Source organism: Ctenopharyngodon idella, chromosome 3 (assembly GCF_019924925.1).
Source record: "Ctenopharyngodon idella isolate HZGC_01 chromosome 3, HZGC01, whole genome shotgun sequence".
NCBI classification, from domain to species: domain Eukaryota; kingdom Metazoa; phylum Chordata; class Actinopteri; order Cypriniformes; family Xenocyprididae; genus Ctenopharyngodon; species Ctenopharyngodon idella.
Window position 1 is genome coordinate 57,778,263 of NC_067222.1, and position 7,354 is coordinate 57,785,616.

At 36.3% G+C, this 7,354-nt stretch overlaps 1 long non-coding RNA gene across 1 annotated transcript; it reads right to left on the reverse strand.

Annotated features, from left to right (window-relative positions):
• Window positions 1-221: 221 nt before the first annotated feature.
• Window positions 222-7,354, reverse strand: LOC127508960 (uncharacterized). Its single transcript, XR_007929039.1, has 5 exons — window positions 3,930-7,354; window positions 3,793-3,846; window positions 2,494-2,724; window positions 930-1,089; window positions 222-414 (listed from the first exon to the last, which is right to left on the reverse strand). It is a non-coding gene; the product is annotated as an uncharacterized LOC127508960 (long non-coding RNA).

Consider the following 7,354-nt stretch of genomic DNA (forward strand, 5'->3'; position numbering starts at 1 on the left):
CATGAAGCTTGATTTATGTAGCCCAGACATCGTTTTAAGATAAGATTCCTCCCATTAATAAAATTAACTCACATAAAATCCAGCCATTGCACATCTTCACATGATTAAATAACCACGCTGTTCTGAACCTACAATAAAACACGCATTTGTTGATGATTTTAAAAATATTTATTAGGCAAAAAACGTATTTCTAATTTATTATATCAATTACAACTTTAGATTAATTAAAAAAAAAATCCATATTAACACAACTCCATAACATATATTTTAACAAAACAATACACTTTAATAACATACATTTAATTTAAATAAACAATTACACCCTCCCTGGAGTCAAGCGTTGGAAATCTTTGATATATTTCTCCGCCTCTGCTTCCGTTGGAGACGGCAGGACGGGATTCCTCATGGCTGAAGCTGCATGTAAAAAACAAACAAACAAACAAAAACACTTTATTTTTTAAAACGAATAAATCTGTCAAAGATAGCCAATCAGCGAGTTCACAGTGTGCGTCAAACTCTTCCTGCGCGAGTCTACTGGCGCGTGTCCTGACGAGTTGTGAGGGAAAATGTGCTTAAGGTAAGTATAAAACAAATATATTTTAATACAAATTGTGTGGTGTCTGTGATCGGTTATATAATAACCTTGAAATGACCTTATGTTGATTGAGTTGATCATGATAATCTGTTAGTTAGCGACTAACGAGCGAGTTGTGCCCGTTTCTGTGGTTGGGCAACGACACTCAACTGATCGGTTAACCCAAGGTCCGGTAAACAAGCCATTATATTTGCTAATTATTTTTGAAAATGGCTCTTTGCTGTTGGTATTACCACATGTTTGATTATGTTTGACTCATGAACATGTACTTATTTAACTTAACGCTGTAATTTCCCGCCATTGGATCTAATGCATGTACAACATTTGAACTTACCTGTTAACAGTGACCCGATGTTTGTCTTTCTGATCCCCCGCTGGTCTCCTCTCCCACACCAGTTCAGTTGGCGGGCGACATTAGTGCTGAAGACCTTGGAGCAGATTCTCCAGACGGTCTTCTTCATTGTCGGCCCGCCGCTGATGGATAATCTGTTCACCTTCAACAGGTACATTAAAATACGTTTTAGCAAAGAAATGGACCTCTTCTGTACTGTACTAAACACTGGTACCTGTCAAAAGTTTGGAATAATTAATCTTTTGTAATGTTTTTGAAAGTCTGTTCATGTTCACCGACTGCATTGATTTGATACGAAATTTAGTCCAACAGTAAACATTTTTATATTATATTCATATGAACTGTTTTCTATTTTGAAAAGCAATTCTTGCTCTGCAAAGCTGAATTTTCAGCAGCACATGATCCTTCAGAAATCAGTCTAATATGATTTTTCTGCTCAAGAAACATTTCTGATTATTATCAATGTTGAAAGTTGTGCTGCTTCATAGTTTTGTGGAAACTGTGATAAACTACCTTTCAGAAGTTTAGGGTGAGTAACAGTTTTAATCAGCAAAGATCAAAAATGACAAATGCATTTATAACATTTCAGAAGATTTACATTTCAGATAAATGCTGTTCATTTGAACTTTGTTCATCAAAGAATCCTAAAAAAGGATCACTGTTTCCTCAAACATGAAGCGGCAAAAACTATTTTAACGTAGATAATAAGAACCATCATCAATAATTGACCACCAATAGTAATTGCTAATATCCAAGCATAAAAATGGCTTATTAGAATGTCATGTGACACTGAAGACTGGAGTAATGATGCTGAAAACAAGCTTTGATCAGAATAAATGACATTTTACAATATATTCAAATTGAAAAGTTATTTAAAATAGTAATAATATTTAAAGGAACACTCCACTTTTTTTGAAAATAGACTCATTTTCTAACTCCCCTAGAGTTAAACAGTTCAGTTTCACAGTTTTCGAATCCATTCAGCTGATCTCTGGGTCTGGCGGTACCACTTTTAGCATAGCTTAGCATAGTTCATTGAATCTGATTAGACCGTTAGCATCTCGCTCAAAAATGACCAAAGAGTTTCAGTATTTTTCCTATTTAAAACTTGACTCTTCTGTAGTTACATCGTGTACTAAGACCGACGGAAAATGAAAAGTTGTGATTTTCTAGGCCGATATGGCTAGGAACTATACTGTCATTCCAGCGTAATAATCAAGGAGCTTTGCTGCCGTACCATGGGTGCAGCAGGCGCAATGATATTACGCAGCGTCTCTCACAAATGTCTCCATGGTTGCAAGCCACGCTCCCTGTGCAAGCAGGGTTCACAGGCGCTGCGTAATGTCATGAAATGGATTTGAAAACGGTAAAACTCAACTGTTTAACTCTAGGGGAGTTGGAAAATGAGCCTGTTTTCAAAAAAAGTGGAGTGTTCCTTTAAGTGTTAATGTTTTCAAAATCTTCATTTCAAACTTTTGGCAAGTAGCATGTAAACATACACACTTCATTTCATTAGTAGTTGTAGGTGGACAATTCCATTTCTTACCATTCTCTGCAGAAACCCTCTGTCTGACAGACTTTGCTCCAGCCGGTCTAGATCCTCAGTGGATGCAAGAGGAAAGATGCCATCCTCTTCATCATTTTGCACTGCCACTGGGGGTAAAAAGCGCCTGTTTCCCACTAGAGACTGGACCAGTGAAGTTGATAAATAACTTACATGTACATTGATTTGGTACAAGACTCAAGACTGGATTTTCCCGTCTCACGCCAGAAGTAGCTGTAAGTAAAAATTTACTGTGAGGTTTTCAATGTTTTGTGACAATGTTTTCATTGTCACGTGTGCCTCTGACTTGGTGGATGTTACCAAGAACATGTCTGGGTTACGTTTCACTCTAAATAATGTGACCTTTTCATGAAATGACCCCTACTCATATAATTTTTTTTTTTTTTTTTTTTTTTTTGAGTTTCACTCTTTTACCTGGTTTGGTTAAAGGGTTAGTTCACCCAAAAATGAAAATTATGTCCTCAATTACTCACCCTCATGACGTCCACATCCGTAAGACCTTTGTTCATCTTCAGAACACAAATTAAGATATTTTTGATGAAATCTGAGAGATGTCAGTTCCTTCATATACTGCCTTTGAACACTTTGACTCTTCAGAACGTTTATAAAGAGATCAGAACACTAATCCATATGAATTTAGCAGTTTAGTCCAAATTTTCTGAAGACTCGATTGCTTTATATGATGAACAGATTCAATTTAGGTTTTTACTCGCATGTAAACATTGATCATTGATCTTACCAGTGCTGATGCTGCTCTCTCTCCTATTGCGGTCTTTGATTCTGAAATTAGCTAGCTGATGACCAATAAAATGCAGCTCATATCTGTTTCTTTCGTTGACGTATAATCTTTAAATTTGCACAGAGTGCGGGAATTGAAGATCGGATTTATATCCGTTTTGCAGTGACACATTTATGTGGCCAAGTGTAAATGAAATTGTCCGATCTGTAAAAACGCATGAAGTGACCAGATGTAAACAGGCCCTTTATGATCGTTTTGAAGAGTTAAAGTGTCAGTTGCAAAGACTGGAGGAACTGAAATCTCTCAGATTTTATCAAATATCTTAATTTGTGTTCTGAACGAAGGTCTTACGGGTGTGGAACAACATGAGGGTGAGTACTTAATGACAAATCTCATTTTGGGGTGAACTAACCCTTTTAAGAGACACACTGGAGCTGAAAATGGGGGAGTGGGAAAGTAAAAACTTAAAGTAAGCTGAGGCTGATGGTTTTCATGACAGCATAAAACAATATATATACAAAAATACTCTGTAGGTAACATACTCTGTTCTCTTCCTTGGTGGTCACCTGAGGGTCTCAGGACAGAAAAGGTGTGCTCTATGGATTGAACAGATGTAATTATAAGTATGAGATTGTTTAAATGTGTTTGATTCCCTCATGCCTAATTAATGCTCTTGTACCTTGTGTGTTAGGTGGATCAACACCATAGCCGGCTCCGTGATGGTCTGCCTGAGAGATGCCCAATGTCGCTGAGAAAGGTGGAGCAGGTAAGATTTGCTTGTTACGAACACAAGTAAACAAACACTAAAATTTTAACAGAAAAGCATAACACAGATTTTGGTTCACTTCTTATAATAACAGTATGGTTCATTTATTCATTATTACACTGGCATTACCAACAATCTCCAGTCAGTAAATCAGTGTTCTTTTGAGTACATTAAGGACTCTAATGTAGTTTTCACACTGGGGATGTTGTTTGTTGTAGTCCATATTTGAGTGTGATTTATTCCTGGCACCCCCTGCAGCTTTGGTCTGGTCTAGGGTACGGTACGTACCGTGATACTCTCATTGCGTACTGAACGTACGTACCCCTGTCCATTTTATTCTCGAAATTCAAACAAAAACTTTAATTTTTACGCTTCTTGATGTGGCATGACAGATCTCTTTACAGGCGCCACATTTCAAGTGTGAGAGAATGTGATCATCTTTTCCTCTTTAAAGGGTTACTTCACCAAAAAATGAAATTTACATCTGTAAGTACTTTGTTTTTTTTACTTTGTTAACGTTTTTAATTAATTCCTATTTTGAGCTTCCATAGGAATTACGTTAACTGAAAACGCTCGCTCTGCGCCAGTGTTCGCGCACCATTATGAATGACCGTGGGGATTTTACTTTCACTTTCAAATTAGCGTCATTATTATTCTTAATGAAAAACACAACAACAAAACAGTACAATGACAAACTCACTTAAATGGGCACTTTTACATTTCGCTTTGAAACCAAATCTACCGCCGTAGTCTTGTTATTCAAGAGTGAGGCGAAATCTGACTCCTTCTGCTGATCTGTGCTGCGACTCTCGTTTGGCTCACGCTGAATTGAGCAGACGTGTTCAGTTTGTAATTGAAGTGTCTCTTTTATTACTATAAAAAAATCAAAATGACAGTGGAGGCGGTGCCGCGGGACAACACCGACTGTCGCAGCAAGCCTACCTCAAGCCATAATGATTTTAGGCTGCCTAAGCGCGTTATAACATTGTGAACGGCCTGAATGACGGCACTTGTGTGAACATTGATTTTAACGTCTCTGTTACATGCCACGCTAGTCTACAGTTTGTGTGTGAGACAGCGTGATTGACGGCTTGTAGGTGCGTTATTGGCAGCGCGCGCCACCCTCTGTTTACATGAACGTGTCACCATTGAAAACGTGAGGATTTTTTAAAGACGAAAATCGCACAACCTATTCGATATTCTATAATTAAATCAACGAATTGAATATTCGAAAATCGTGACATCCCTATTCTGTAGTCAGTATGACTACAGTGGTTCAACCTCAATGTTATGAAGGGACAAGAATACTTTTTGTGTGCAAAACCAAAACAAAAATAGTGACTTTATTTAACAATTTGAACTGTTGTCATACAGAGTTGATGTAGTGCAGTCTTCCATGTTTACGTCCGAACACCAGCTCAGTATTGGCCGAATCCTGTGTCAGCATCACACGCATCCATCGTTGTGCTCACGTGTACAGCTTCAGCCAATACTACTGTTTTTATTTTTGTTTTGCGCACTAAAAGTATTCTCATCGCTTCATAACATTAAGGTTGAACCACTGTAGTCAGGTTGACTATTTTAACAATGTCTTGACTACCTTTCTGCACAGACATCAAAAGGTGCAATGATGTTGCTGCCTATGTGTGGTTCAGAAACCATTGGATTTCATCAACAATATCTTAATTTGTGTTCTGAAGATGAACGAACGTCTTATGGGTTTCGGCTGACATGAGGGTGAGTACTTGATGACTGGTGGATCCAAAATGGTCAATATTCATATTTCATGTTAATCATTTATGGCTTTACTATTTATAACGAAATGCAGGTTAGTAGTTTATGACTTTTCTTTTTTTTTTTTTTTTTTTGTGAATTAACCCAATCTGCTCATGTAAGGGTTTTTTTTTTTTTTTTTAAATGTATACTTTTAATTCTATTGCTTTAACATTTATATAATGTTAATATGGATATTTTAGGTAGCTTTTTGAGTTTAGCAGGTAAAATGGCTTGTAAATGGAGCCTTTTTTTGCAATGCCTGATTTACATCTAGTGTTTTAACATTTTCATAATTAGGGGCATTTTGTTTTTCCCTTTTATTGGATTTAAAAGCTAATCTTGTTCATTTCAAGTGTTTTTTTGTTTGTTTTTTTTAAACATTTAATTTTAATATGGATATTTTAGTTTAGCAGGTAAATTGGCTTGTAAATTAAGCCTTTTTTTTTTTTTTGGCGAAAAACACGTGCATATTGTAATGTTACCTTTATATTCTGTAAATGCTTGATTTACATTTGGTTTAACATTTTCATAATTAAGAGCATTTCGTTTGTGAAGTTAATATTCACTTATTGGATTTAAAGGCTAATATATCTTGTTCAAAGAACGCTCATTTCAAGTGTTTTTTTTTTTTACCCTAATCTAAGTGCTGTGATAGAAGTTTATACAAAGCACTGACGGCTGGGGGGAGGTTAAATTTAAAAAGTGGTGTGATGTATTACTGCTTATAAAATTTTAATATTTAAAGCCATTCTAACATTGTAACTTTACAATATAAAAATGTTTTTAAAGCAGAAGTTAAATTATCTTAACAAAAATGGGAATAAAAGCGCAGACTAATTTTAATGTCTATTTTGATTACTCTACAATAGTCACTTTACAGTTTCTGCTGCAGATCTGTCAGCCTGTACGCATTTTGCGTAGAGGGTAAGCATTTTGATCTCGAAGTACGTTGTTATTCTAAACTACACAGAAACCTGGCTCTGTGCACGCGTAGTACTCCAAGTAAAAGCAAGAGTTAAACCAATCATAGTGCTGAGTTAATTTTCTGAAATACCAAGAGGGGACTATTGACAAATTCTTGAGGCCTATTATTAAGAGACTATAGAGCGACAGCAACACACAATCCCGCCCACTCGATCTCCCTTCCACTCCCGCCGTCTGACTTCTCAAGGGAGGACAGTACAGTACTCACGCACTAAACTCCTCAAGGTAAACGGGTATAAAATCCTAAAGTAACGTTGTCCCTTAAAGGCAGAATTGAAAAGTAAGTGATTTATTGAGATTAAAGGGTTAGTTCAGCCAAAAAATGAAAATAATGTAATTTATTACTCACCCTCATGTCATTCTACTCCCATAAGACCTTCGTTCATCTTCAGAACACAAATTAAGATGTTTTGATTAAATCCAGTGGCTCAGTGAATCTCAGAAGCAGTGTTTTGAAATCACTATATTGTTGAAAAGTCACTATTTTGAGTTTCTAAAAGTCGCTATCTCGTCGCTTTATAATATTAATATTGAACCACTGAACTCGCATGAACTGATTTGAAAATGTTTTAATACCT